This window comes from Austrofundulus limnaeus, unplaced genomic scaffold, assembly GCF_001266775.1.
Source record: "Austrofundulus limnaeus strain Quisiro unplaced genomic scaffold, Austrofundulus_limnaeus-1.0 Scaffold441, whole genome shotgun sequence".
Taxonomy (NCBI): domain Eukaryota; kingdom Metazoa; phylum Chordata; class Actinopteri; order Cyprinodontiformes; family Rivulidae; genus Austrofundulus; species Austrofundulus limnaeus.
The window spans coordinates 216,779-231,220 of NW_013952843.1; the positions used below are offsets into that span (position 1 = coordinate 216,779).

General features: G+C 38.8%; 1 protein-coding gene and 1 long non-coding RNA gene across 2 annotated transcripts in view; one reads left to right on the top strand and one right to left on the bottom strand.

The window, feature by feature from the left end:
• The window catches only part of whrna (whirlin a), a gene marked incomplete at its 5' end in the record, with an annotated part of 132,335 nt that overhangs the window by 80,247 nt on the left and 37,646 nt on the right, over positions 1-14,442 (top strand).
• Positions 13,199-14,442, bottom strand: part of LOC106529416 (uncharacterized) — a 5,255-nt gene continuing 4,011 nt past the window's right edge. The window contains exon 3 of the long non-coding RNA XR_001311639.1: positions 13,199-13,612. This is a non-coding gene — a long non-coding RNA (uncharacterized LOC106529416). The remainder of the gene's footprint in view (positions 13,613-14,442) is intronic.

Below are 14,442 nucleotides of genomic sequence, written 5' to 3' on the forward strand. Positions count from 1 at the left end.
TTTTATCAGCCCAATTCATATTGATATCACCAAGAATCACACTCTTATGATTTTATGCCTTTTTATAATGTCATTGAGCTTATTATCTCCATAAACCCCTGGATATTATTTCTGTCTGAATTCTCACCATCGTCTAAAAATTCTCCTCCTTATCACAAAGATTATAATACTTTTCTCATCGCGGCTCAGGAGCTTTTTTAGGAGATCATTTCTAACTGGAAATAAAAATCTTTACGATAACAGATGAGGTGTTTCTCTTCTCCGTTTGGATTTGCCTCGTAATTTTCTCCTGGTAACAAAGAGCCCAGATTCAGGAGGATCCCGTGTTCATCCTCTGTAGTTCTGTAAACATCCCGAGGGCTCGGGCTGGAACACACCGAAGACGTGTTTGATTGTTGGTGTTCAYCGGGAGACGACGCTTCCTCGTTTCTGTCTGCGYAGCTGCTGCTTACACGCTTCACCTCCTTTCCCCCCGAAGCCAACTGCATCCCTGTGTGTGTCCACACTATGCCTCTCATCTGGAGAGTGTGTCTCTGATGGATGACTTTTATCGTCTCTGGACGTTTGTAATCATCACACCACCGACGTGTCAACGGTGATGGTTTATGTTGGTAAAATGTTAACACAACATTTAGCCGTCCTGRTGCTCTCAGCTGGGAAGAAACAACAACACAACTTAGAAAATAWATCAGTGTTGTTGTGTTTGTGTGGGTTTATGTGAATTCAGGACACATTTGGTCAGAAACTCTCCCATAATGCACCTCTGCCGGCTGGCTGAACACAAAAGAAAGGTCACCCACTCCCATTGGCCTTTTGTTGACATCTGCCTGGTTCACTTTAATTCAGTCAAAGACATCAGGGAAAGGTTAGACAGAGAGACTGCATGACATCATTTATTGTAGAAGACAGATCTCTTTATTTCTTCTGTAGACGATTCACGGCACATCTTTGGTAATACATAATACAGCCTGGTACCAGGTAACATGATACAGCCTGGTACCAGGTAACATAATACAGCCTGGTACCAGGTAACATAATACAGCCTGGTACCAGGTAACATAATACAGCCTGGTACCAGGTAACGTGATACAGCCTGGTACCAGGTAACATGAGCAAGTACTGGTTAGATAAATGAGTAAATACTGGTTAGATAAATGAGTAAATACTGGTTAGATTTACGAGTAAGTACTGGTTAGATTTACGAGTAAGTACTGGTTAGATTTACGAGTAAGTACTGGTTAAATTTACGAGTAAATACTGGTTAGATTTACGAGTAAATACTGGTTAGATTTACGAGTAAATACTGGTTAGATTTACGAGTAAATACTGGTTAGATTTACGAGTAAATACTGGTTAGATTTACGAGTAAGTACTGGTTAGATTTACGAGGAAGTACTGGTTAGATTTATGAGGAAGTACTGGTTAGATTTACGAGGAAGTACTGGTTAGATTTACAAGGAAGTACTGGTTAGATAAATGAGTAAATACTGGTTAGATAAATGAGTAAGTACTGGTTAGATATGAGTTAGTACTGGTTAGATTTATGAGTAAGTACTGGTTAGATACAAGATGGGAGTGAATAAGTACTAGATACACGTTGGGTATTGGTAGCAAATACCATGTACATTTTGGGCTGTATTACATATTACTGTTAAAGTATTTCTCAATATAAAACTCTATAATCATATGGTAGATAAAAAGTTTTTCATAAGGTCTGAATGAAAAAAGTCCCACATTTAAACAAACATTAATAAATTGTAACAAAAGTATCAAAAAGTTGTTTCTGTTCAAAGTGCTGGGCCATCTAAAATGGGGTTGAGTTACTTTGGGAGTTTCAAAGGTTTCAAAACTCTGCTTTTATTCCTAAAACAGTAAACTAAATTACTCCTTTAAACAGACAAAAGTAAGAACGGTTTTAAAATTTAAAGATAAGTTAAGTAAATAAGTCCTAATAACAGGAATATTAAGTCAGTTCAGGTCAAGATCAGACTGTGCCACAGCCCAGGAGTGGGTTTAAAATTCAGCACATGTTTCTGTTGTCGGCAGGTCAGGACTGCAGGCCGCTCCTCAAACCGTTTCCTTTCCTTCCTCAGAATGTGAGCAGAATGTGCTTTTATGGAAAAACGCACCTGGAATAGATGCCATCTTGAAAGCYGCAGATGGTGAACTTTTCGATAGGAACGGACCCGTGGGCTCATAACGAGGCTGGGATCAGTTTGAAATCAACCAAGACCCGTTTTTTTTTTTTTTTTCACTCGGAGCAGCCAAATGATATTTTAGAAAGCAGTCGTACTGCAGTGAGCGTCGGACGTCAGACCCTCAGATTCTGCAGTTTATGTGCGTTTTAGGTAGCTGGTTGTTTATTAGTCYTATGATTCGTGCCCACCTCTGCCCCCCGCCCTCGTCGAGCAGATCGAGACGGCAGGTCCTGCTTTAATAAACATGAGGTTCTGATAGAAAATCCACAGAACAGCAGGAGATCCAAACAGCTGAGAAGTGTGATTGTTGCCCAAAGGTCCATTGATCAAACTCGGTCTGTTGACAGACACCTGCGATGCTAATTTCCCAAAAGACCCAGAAACAACAAAGTAAACAAACGCAGCTCTTCACTGAAACATGCACCAGTGTTTCTGCTCCGCTCACTTTTTAGGCTAATTAAATCTGTTCTGGTTTTAGGAATTTTTTTTCTACCTGCAAGACTTCATTAGATGGAAACATTGTTTTAAAATAGTAAAAACCTTTTTGTTTTTCAGTTTCTTATTTAAAAAAATAAATATTTTATCTTTTTAAAACTTTATTCATTTGGTTTAAATTTGCCAACAAATACTGAAAGAATTAATGTAATACCCATTTGTCATTCTAACAAATGAGGTAATTAGAGTTACACCACTTTATAATAAATCCTAATTAATTAATAATTTAAAAGAAATCATTGTTTTTCTTGAATGTAATCCTTTTTTAATTGGCTGAAACCAGACTTGGTCAATAAATATATTGTGAATACATGAAACTTATGCACATTTTTTTTGTATGAACCCAAGTTTTAACATCCAATAAAATTAGATTTATTACAACCTAAAAGTTTCATAAAAATGTGTTTTCTCAGAATATAAACCTCCATCAGCATCCTCAAAACAAAGATGGCGTCTGGCCATGAAGCCGTGCTGCATGCTAAAGAACACAGTAATGTTTGTAGGTTTATTTTGGTGTTGTGTACGTGTGTTTCCTGCGTTAAAGCCCTGGCAGCTCTGAGGAACGAGCGCGCTCCCTCACATTAGGATTCAGAGAGGTCAGAGACACGGCCCATCTGTTTCCGTGTGATGCGACTCCTGCAGAGCGCTCTCCGCCGTATCAATCGCCCCACGGAGCTAAGTACGGGTGATCATGTCATATCTGACACAGGCTACAAAGTCACAGCAGCTGCGCCGTCACACAAACACCACAGAGGACAAATAGAAAAAGCTCCGAGGATTTCAGCGAGCTGCCTGCGTTCGTGCACACTGCAGGTTTTCAGATAAAGTAACTCCGCTCTCACGGTTCAGTTTAACTGAACGACGTCTAAAAGCTCATCTTTCACCAAAATAAACGGCAACCTGAATAAACTGCTTGATTTGATATTTTATCTTTTATCTTGGAACAAACGTTTAAAAAATGCATTTCAGTTCCACATCAGCATGTTGTTTAAAGATGCGTCGTTTTAATGAGTCACAGCTAATCGGCCTCAGCACATGACTGAAAATCTTCTGCGTAATCAGTCCTGTCAACATGGCCGCCACTGCTAATTGACCTTAGCCTGCAAAAAAGCTGGAAACAACTGTATTTTATGTTTAAAACTTGACACAGATAACAGCATTAACCAATAATAAGCTCAGTTCCTGCAGAAAAATACATTTTATTTAAAAGGTCAGCGTCCAGCTAGAGGCTGATTCTGTAAATTTATTATTTATTTCTCCAGTTTAAAAAATTTTTTTCTTACTGAATGTGATGACACTAATTACTCACATCAGACCCTCATGTAATTCTTTATCACTCCATTCAGTTTTTTTCCAGCTTTAGGGCTTAAGTCTTGTTATCTGAAGATCATAGCCAGAGGGTCTTGTAATGTTGTTGGATGGAGCGTGAGCCGGTCAAAGAAAACCCTTAAAGATTCTTGTTCAGCTGCTCAAACTGAAGCTATAAATCAGTGTAAAAATACAGTGACTTCACAATGCAGTGCTAAAGGAGCTAAAACTGAGTTGTAGCGAAAGGCTAGCTAGAAGTAACAAAAGGCTATTTAGAGGTGGCACAATGCTAGCTAGAAGTGGCAAACTGCTAGCTAGAAGTGGCAAACTGCTAGCTAGAAGAGGCAAACTGCTAGCTAGAAGAGGCAAACTGCTAGCTAGAAGTGGCAAACTGCTAGCTAGAAGTGGCAAACTGCTAGCTAGAAGTGGCAAACTGCTAGCTAGAAGTGGCAACAAGCTAGCTTTAAATAGCAAAAGCCTAGCTATAAAACACTAGTTAGATGTGGCAAAAGGCTAAATATAAAAMGCTAGCTAGAAGTGTCAAAATAAATTGCATTTATATGGTACATTTTATCATGGCTGCTGTTAGACAAAGTGTTGTATGTAGAAAATTAAAAAATATCAAAACACAACATACTGGAAAAAAACAATGAAACAAAAACAATAATAATTTGGTCAAAGTGAACAAAATAAYCCAAAGGGCAAGAGACTAAGCAAACCCAAAGTCCAGTTTGGATGCTAAAAGTAGCTTTAGAAGAGCAAACTTTCCAGTCTGAGTTTTATAAAAAGCAGCAGGTCTCTTCACCAGCAGCTTCTTTGAACTCGGCTTCATCCAATCTAAAACGCAGCATCATCTCTGATGGTCGGCCGTTACGGCAGATGTCTGAGACCAGCCCTGCTGCTGGAGGACGGCAGTTAAACTCTGACGAGGACAAAAGAGATGTGATCTGAGGAGAGCTGAAAGGAGGAGGCTGACGGAGATGTAGAGATTAAAACATGAGGCCAGAGGAGTAGAAAGGCAGAAAAGAGGTTAAAGAGGAGAAAATTAGACATGATTAGGAGATAGTGGGGTGAGTCACTGAGCAGAGTGAATCCAGGGACAGAAAAGGCCTGAATAATAAAATTAGACGAGCGAAGAGATAAAAGAATCCAGGAATGACTTATGAAAAGCTCAGAAGGTAATAATGAGAAATAAAAAGAAACAGGAAGGAGCTAAATGAGCTTATTAAAGTTTAATCTTTTTACACGGAATTCTTTCAGAACTCTTAATTTGATTTTTGTCTGAGAACACTCGTGTTTGTCAACAGTTTTATCATTTATCTAAAGTAAAACTGACAGTTTTAAACAAAGTTGAATCTACAGACAAATCTAAGCTAAATTGAATTAATAGTAAACTAATATTTGGTGCAGTAGTAGCTGAGAGTCGCCCCTAACGCACGCTGAAAGCTAATTTTGTCATTGAATTTGTTTTTAGCAAAATATCTCATGAAGCACTGGACAGATTTTAGAGGAACTTTGGGGGAATAAAAATTGAACGTTCGGAGTCAGTCCGATAAAAGATGGCCGCCACAACCAACTAATATTAGTCGATAAGGCTGGGTATCAAGGCCACCTCTCTAAATCAATTCAATCAATCACAATTTGATTTGATTCGATCTGCTTTTAAATAATGAAAATGGTTCAACTGTGTTACTAAGTACAAATTCACTTTATTTTTCTCYTCTCCATAAACAGGTTTTAAGGACAAACTTGTACAGTAAACAGTTTAATCTGCAGGTCAGACTTTTGGTTTTTTGATAAAACAATTAAATCCAGGCAAGTTGGACCAAAGTGCGCAAAAAAAAAGCAAACAAAAATGGAGTAATTTCTAACAGCRTGTTCATTTTTATTTGTTTTCTTGTCATGCTTTGCCTCAGTTGGGTCTGTTTGCTCAAGATCACTAAACCTTCAGGCTTGATTCTGTATTTTTGCTGCAGAGCTGCATCTCGTTCTTTATTTCTTCTAGTTTTGCTCATTAAACACTCCACCTCTGATTACCCCACTGGCTGCCACATTCACTCGCAGCGCTCCTTTTTGTTTCTCACATAATCCTCGCCGTCGACGGCAGCTGTCGTAGCTCGCCGGGACTTGGTTTCCTGCGTTTCACTTTGATTCTTTATTATCTGCCTGAGCAGCAGTTTTTTTTTTTACTTTCTCTAAAATGAGACACTTTTTGTGGTTTTCTCTGTCAGCACCAACTTGATGTTAACAGATGTCTGTATCGTACCGATTCAAAGGGTTGTTTTCTTCAAATCGTGGTTTTCATGATGGATCTAATCAGGAAAATCAAATTAAAACATATCAACATCACATAAACGTAAACAAAAGCTTCCAATTCAACTGCACACAGATGGATCATCGCCTCGAGATGAAAGGCAGAGAGCAGAGGTTTTATTTAGACAGTCTGTCAGCTCAGAGTGTGTTTTAGTGATCAGTCTCAGCTACTACCACACCGACGTTTAGCTCAATTTCTGGAAAATCCACTGAGTTGTTGCCATTTTTTTGTGTTTAACATAGATTAGCTATTTTAAATCAGTTCCAGACGCACGTCTAAAGCCACCCAGTGGTTCATGAGATATTTTGCTAACAGACATTGATGATTGGGGATTATTTAACTGCCTTTTCTAGTAGCAGTAAGTTTTTAACGAGGATATTGTGTGATCTGTTAATTGGAGTGAATGTTGGGGATGACTCTCAGCTACTACCACCCCAATACTTAGCTCAATATCTTTAAAACAGACTGAGTTTGAGATATTTCTGTGTCTGCTAATGCTAATTAGCAGTGCTGCCTGTCTTTACTCATGTACATCCTGTCATTACCATGTGAGTTACAGTGAAATCTGTCAAAATATTTGGCTAACAGGCTCAGACGCAGGTAATTCAATGAACATCTGCCTTTAACGGCAGCAGGACATGGAGAGAGTGATCAGAGTCAGAGCCACGGGAAGATAAACGCTAAAGCACGCAGTATGGTTGCTCMGCAGCCGACCGGTCGACGCGCTGTCACGTGGTTGTTCGGCGTTGGTTTTGACACATAACTTTCACAGTTCCTGAGACACCCCGAGCCGAGCTCCTGGGAAACCCCCTCCCGCTGCAGCATACAATCTGCATGGGATTCCTTCCCCGGGGAGTCCAATGCGGAAAAAAAAAATCTGTGGCTCGTCACTCGACGTTGTTTATCCACAAACTGGTCCCGGATTAAGCTCCAAAGTTTTTATGTCAGATTCCACCGTGAAAAATGTCTGTTTTATCCCCTTTTATGAGTTTTTGGCCATTGACTATCTTTATAAATCGCTGCTTCCTGGTACAACAGTCGGCTCTGGAAGCGATCACTTTTTTTTTCTTTCTTTTTTTGAAGCAAGTGGTTGAAGCAAATGCAACGTCTAGCGCTTTCAGCACAAACAAACACTCCCACAAACTTCTGACCAATCACACCATATAGTTCGTATGTGTTCTCATGTGGAGGGGGTGAAAAGTTCGACCCGCGGGTTGCGACAAGAAGTGCCGATATGTCGGCAATGCGAACAGAATTGACGCAATTTTCGTCATAAAACTGCGGCAGTTCGGCAGCAGCATGCTGGAGCCTTTAGTGGGTCGGAGGTGATTCTGCYTTCTTAACGCTGCTTTAGGGACCAGCAGTCTCTGTCAGACACCTCGTCCCTGGATCTGCCCTCTGCGTGTCGTCAGGCTCTCAGCTGTGAGAACATCTCACCGTCGGAACATTACGACACTTTGATAACGTCAGAGAAATCTGTGAGAACTGTCCTCAAACTGCCTGAGTGGAACCATTCAGACCGAATGAAAGAGCCTGATTTTTACCTTCCATCCTCTGATACAGAGACAGTGGTGTCCAACAGATACTGAGCTGYAAAACTGTCAACTCCACTAATTAAACTGGTTGTTTGTTGATGTTTTGAATTTTTGTAACTGATGTTGTTCCAGATGCTTTTTCAGATAAAAATGCTGCAAAGGTTTTTGTGTTTTTGTGAGGGTGAAACAAAAACACTGGTTCGTATTTCCTCCTTTCAGTTTTCTTGTACATGAAAAGTTGTGAAACTGAGACCTTGTGGGACATTTTGACCCAAGGGCAGCAGCAGGGTTAAAATTTCACAGCTATTTGGAGTCAGCTCAGTAGGCAAAGTATCTCACGGAACACTAGATGGATTTTAATAAAAAAAATCTCAGGAAGTAATCATTTGATGTARGTCTGCAGGGTGAGTCAAAAGTCTCAGGACAGACTTTTATTTCTGAAACACAATGGAAAATGAAATATCTGAATATCCCATGAGGTAATGGGTGAGGCGGTCCGTCTATCAGTGCAGAACAGGGCCACCATTTTTTTGAACCATGAGATATTGGAAATTTTGATTGCATCAATCCATTRCTGAGACAATTCTGGWATTCTTTATGCTAWAAGACACCCCACTTCCATTGGGTAAAACTTYCCCTTGATCCAAGATGGCGGCCCTCACCTGTAATATACTGGAGTATTCAGATACTTAATTTTCCCTTTTGTTTCTGACAGTSTCCTGAGACTTTTGACTCACACTGTAACTGATTGAAAAAGTCTGCCACAGTTAACTGCGTTTTAGGCAACACAAACTTGGGTATAATTTAGTGAATCTAATATATTTCGTGCTACAATTAGTAGCTCAGATGATCTTAGTTTAACTATGAAATTCAGCAGGTGAAATTCATTCTTACAAAATATGCCAAACCTTGAGTATTTACTGTTTTTGTCTAAGCTTAACACATCTTTCTACCTTTTCTGAAAATACAAATGGCTTTTTAAACAAGAACGGACTATTACAGATTAGTCACTGATGACTGTTAATTTCCTAAAAGCCAAAAAATGTTTCTAGTTTTCATTCCCATCAAGAAAAGCTGAATATTAATGGCGATCGACATGTTCTTGTCACAATCTCACCTCGCAGAAGCTGAGAGAACAGAGGATGGAGATTTTTTTTTGGGGGGGGGGGGGGCAATTATTGTACAACGAACAAGACTGGGATATGTTTCAACATGATTCATCACTCATCATTTGCCAAGTGCGGCACTTTAATTTGCATTTAAATCTGACATCAAATGAGAAGAAGCGTCTCCACTGTGTAGACTGTTCTGCTGCCAGGTGATCTTTTTTTATGCTTTTCTTTGCTCTAAGTGGGATTACAAGTTTGTTATTCCACAGCCGTGGTGGGCACAGCTGACCAGAAAGTTAGCTTCTCTAACCAGTGATTTGCTACAGGATTATTAGCTCTGCTAACGCTAACCGCCAATTCGACACGTCTTCATCTCTTTCCAGTTGAAGACTGGTGGACTGTTGTTAGTTTTCTATTGGTTTAATTTGAAAGTGGGCGGGATCATCTGTAGCAAATCAGCCAATCCAAACCAGAGTTATGGCTTAAACTTGTGAAAATTCCAATTTACCCCTTTCAGAATAAAAGCATTTCTTTGATCAAGTTTGAAGCTAGTCAAACAACAAATAAACACTTTCTTTGCCATATTTTATTAAAATAGTTAAATGTTGTTTTATTTCTTTTTGACGCTCTTAGTTTGAAGTTTAGCTGCTACAGATGCTACATGCAACACACGGTGCCTGACACGTCCAGCACTGCTTGGAAGCAGGGGTGGAGGATAAATACTTCAGGATAAATGTTATAAAACAGAACTGTTACACTTCTGAATGTTTTAGTGGACTTAAAATTAGTCTAAACTAATTTAGCAGAAGCCAATCTATCCACTAACAGTTTCCAAAGTTAGCAAAACAGCTAATCCGCGAAATGAAAAGCTACTTCTGCTATTAGCAGATTAGCAAAACTGTGCTCACTGTTCAGGATTTTGCTGCAGAGCTTAAATAAATTTAATTACCATTTTATATAAATCCTCCCCACCAGACTTCACCTTAACTTTTGTTTTAGAGCAGGAATCATTAAAAGCCTTAAACTCTGTTAGATGTTTTGGAATAAACTGCTTGGTTATTTTGATTTTTTTTTTTAAAAGACAGAAGATGCACATTAGTTATATTAAAATGATTTATATAAATATGACAGATTTAGAAACAAGACCTCGATTAATTGGATGTTATGCAGTTTAAACAGTAACATTTAGTCACCATTTCTTTTTAAAGCAGTAACAGACAGTTAAAATCAGCAGTGGTGGGCAGCACTAATCTAAAAATTAGTTGCGCTAACCTTAAAGCACTAACTTTAATATTTAGGTCCCCTAATTCTAAAGCACTAACTTTAATATTTAGGTCRCCTAATTCTAAAGCACTAACTTTAATATTTAGGTCCCCTAATTCTAAATCACTAACACACTTAAAAATTTAGCAAAAGCTAATTCTAAAGCACTAAAAACCCAGTTGACCCATGGAACATTCCTCAGAGTCAACATGAGAATATTTTCTATGTGCTGAATATTAATATTACATCCCGTGTTCCAAAAGTTGGAGTCGGGACCTTTTTGTGGGTCACAAAACATCAAGTGAGGGTCCCCAGTTGATTTCCAGACATCAGTTTTAATGAAAATAAATAAATAAATAAATAAATAAATGCTAATGGAATATTTTAATCATGATTATTGCAATTTTTTTAAATAATCATAAATGAATAAAAATTTGTATCATAGTTACTAGGTTTGTTTATTCCCATGTTGAACAGAGTTTTTAGCAAAGTTTGCATATGTAAACAAGTAATATCTGGGGTCACGAGGTTCTGCAGCTGTTATTTTGTGAGCCGGAAGCAAAAAAGTTTAAAACCACTGATCTAGTGGAGAAGTGACCAACACGTCTGACASCTTTCACCCTCAGCTGTTGATCAATATTTAAAGAACTCAATTAGTGCTTTTAAATTTAGCCCATAAATTTAGCAAGTGCTAATCCACTAATGAATTAAGAAAGTAGCAAAAYCCCTAAAGCACTAATCAAAAAATTAGTTCCCTTATTYGTGCTTTAGGGGAACTGTGTCCACCACTGAAAATCAATAATCAGCTGAGATATTGATGCAGTATGAGTATTTTTCCTGGTACTGATTGATTTTCAGTTACCTGCAGTTGATAGTTGTAAACACTTTGTTGGAAGTGGAAGAAGAGTTCCAGCCGAACCRTGTGTGATTCCTCGCCGCAGTCAGCCGAGGCGAGCTCTGCCGCTCGATTTGTTCGCCTCTCCGTATGAAGAATGCTTGGTTATTAAACGCTGACGCCGAGCCGGACCTGATGCCTAAACACCACCGCCTCCGTTTAATCGCCCGGAGTGCCACATTGTCGCGGCGGCCCCTCCTCAGGTGTTCCACAAGGATTGATGGGAGGGTAAAAAACGAGGCGTTTATAAGTCAGGACAGGGCCCATCTACTCTCAAATAGAAGTCTAATGAGGGAGAGGAGGGGAGGACGCAGGAGCAGATTAATGAGARGAGAGAAAGAGGAGGAAAGAACGCCAGCAGCAAGTGACTCACCTACATCCACATCAGCCTGTGTTTCTCAGCTGCTGCTCAGCTGGTAATTCTGTTACACAACTCCAGGACCTTTATTCAATTTAAAGCAGTCCTAAAGGCCGGGTTCAGGTGGAGACGAYGGTCAGGCTGAGGGTGAAGCCAGTAAGTGAGTCTCTAAAGACCCCGAGCCGTTTGCACAACAAAGAYCTTTATTAATATTGCATATTGGCATTATCTCATTTGTTTCTGTGTAATTAATGGAGAGGTTTTAATGAAGCTCACATGGTTGTAAACAGTGTGTGATTAGAGTCAAAATCACTGGATTCATTAGCAAAGGACAGTGGGACAAAGTGTGTCTTTATAAAGTAGACACCACATACATTTTAGTCATATACAACCATTTATGGTGGCTCCAGAGCTAATTTACTAAACATTATCATCATGTTTGATAATTACTTTCAAAGTATAACTTGAGCACATATTACAGCTTTTTAGCCTTAACTCTGTTTTTAGTCTCAACTGGAACCTGTCATCATCAACAGAATGCAAAATGGTGACCTAATAAAATGTAATAAATACTATATTTAGAATAGCATTAAGGCCAACATGTGCAAGTAGTAGGATTTATAGTAAAATTTGTTTTTTATATGACAGTTGTAATATTTTTCTCTAGAATTATCCTTTTAGTTTCCAGTGCTGTCAATAAAATTGGTTTTATTAAAAGTATTTTAGGAACTTGAATTCATGCAGYTAGTATTAATTGTTTACCTGCCTAAGGAATAAATATGTCACATTGTTGTGCATGAGCTCAAATAAACAAAATAAACAMTTTAGACTTTAATAACAATGTTTTTATATCAAATTTAATTGCTTAATTTTGAGAAGCGAGGAGAGATTTGTCCACCTATACAGTATGTGTATATGTGTGTGTATATATATATATATTTAAATATTTTTTTTTCGTCTTAACTGTGTGATTGTCTGGAAGGTGGTGATTTTTCATGTTGACCTCTCAGAGCTTCCTGTCCTTCAAACTGCTGAAGCTGGCACCATGTAATGAAATCCCAGGACTGAACCTGAAGTTATCTGTCTAAGCCACTAATCCTGAGGACCAAAGCATTTTTTATTAATGTTCTTATAKTTAAAACCTTCCAAACGAACAAGGTTGTAGCTGCTTCCCAGCAGCTCTGTAAATACAACGTCCTTGGTTTGACTCGGAGTCCCGGAGCGTATAACCCGACTCTATCAGCACAGCAGGTAATGGGCTTTTCCCACCGCAGTCACATTTCCACTTCTTATTGTGGGGCGAGGCGCGGGCGCTGCTCAGAACATTAAGGASGACTCTGTTCTCTCTAAGCCTCCCTGTAAGCCTCAACGACCCAAAGCAGCATGCACAGAAACACAGAGTTATTATTTGAATTATTTACTCCTGGCTGTGACATGTCGGCTCACTCTGCTGTTTCACGCTCATCACAAGCTGCTGCTGAACACTCTGAAGCCGATTTATCCTCTGAAGTGCAGGTTTTAGTCTTTCCTTCTGTTCTCTTCAGGAATATCCTCAAACTCTTATCAGAGTGGTTAGTAATGCTTTACGACTGGAGCTTTGTTTCTTATGAGGTGTAAAAACCACGTCTTCTGGTTCTGCGGAGCTGCTGCTGCTTAATGAAGAGAGAAACTCTGAAACAGGCTGGTTGAACAGCAAGAATCTTTATTTTGTAGTCTAGGAGATTACAGCCAAAAACCAAATTGTGGCCTCCAAGCCAAATGATTCACCAAGTAAGAAAGATGAAGAACGAAGGCCAAGGGTGGGGGCGTGCAAGGCTCTTTATAGGCCTCACAGTGTAGTTCAACAGATGTACCATAAATTTTGTCACGGTATACCTTAAGCATTCCTTTCCCTAATATGGTAATGTGCCGAGATCTGAAGCTGGAGAACTAAGAGACGTAACACATCTGTGCATTCCTGAGAAGAGGCCCCCACTCTTAGACATTACACTTACCCAGACTTTAAAAAGACCGTGTTGAGATGTTTTAGAGGGAGAATTTCAGAACTAGTGTGTTGTCACCACAGGCCCTGTCACATTACAGTGTTCACACAACTTGTGCTGACGTCTGCAGATTTTGTCCAACATGCTGGTTCACACTGAAGAAAACAGAATGGACACGATCATACTGTGATAATTTCATAAASCATAAAAATCTGTTCATTTAAATCTAAACCAGATTCAGATTTTATATTCAGAGCCTTACTTTACTGTACAAKCCAAAGACAAGATATTTAATGTTCAGATACACGTTATTTGTTTTTACAACAGAGTATTAGGGCCACACAATGATATGTATCATTTTTTACTATGAGAAGTCGGAATATTACGATAAAAAAGTCAGTCTTACAGGATATGCACATTTTCTGTTCCTGATTTTTTTTCCTCATTTCCTCACACCTGCTGTGGACAGCCATGTGTGTGTCTGTGTTTKTAAAGTAGTTCTCCATGACTTTTGGCTCACTGTTACTGTAAAATGCTTTCATCCAAATTATGTAACAAATAAATCTGTCAATGCAGCTATTAATTACATCACAGCTTCAGTTTATCATGTGGTCTTTTGCACAATCGTTTCAAAGCCTCTGATAATTTGATGCTAATGTGCTAAAAGATTATTTCTTTTAACTGAAACTAAAGAACATTCCTCATTTTAACGCAGTGGTAAAACTGCTTTTGTGTGTAAAAGTTCTCATAGTATTGTGACTTTATTCTCTTAATAAAATAATAATAATCTCATTGTGAGTAGGGCTGCAACGATTACTCGATTAATCGACAACTAATCGATTATTAAAATAATCGATGACTAATTTAATAATCGATTAATCGTTTTCTTTTTTTGTTCTTTACTTTGTTTTTCTCTCCAAACTGCTTTGACACCTTCCACTGCCACATCTGCCTTTCTGTCCTTGACACACATGCACAGTAGTGG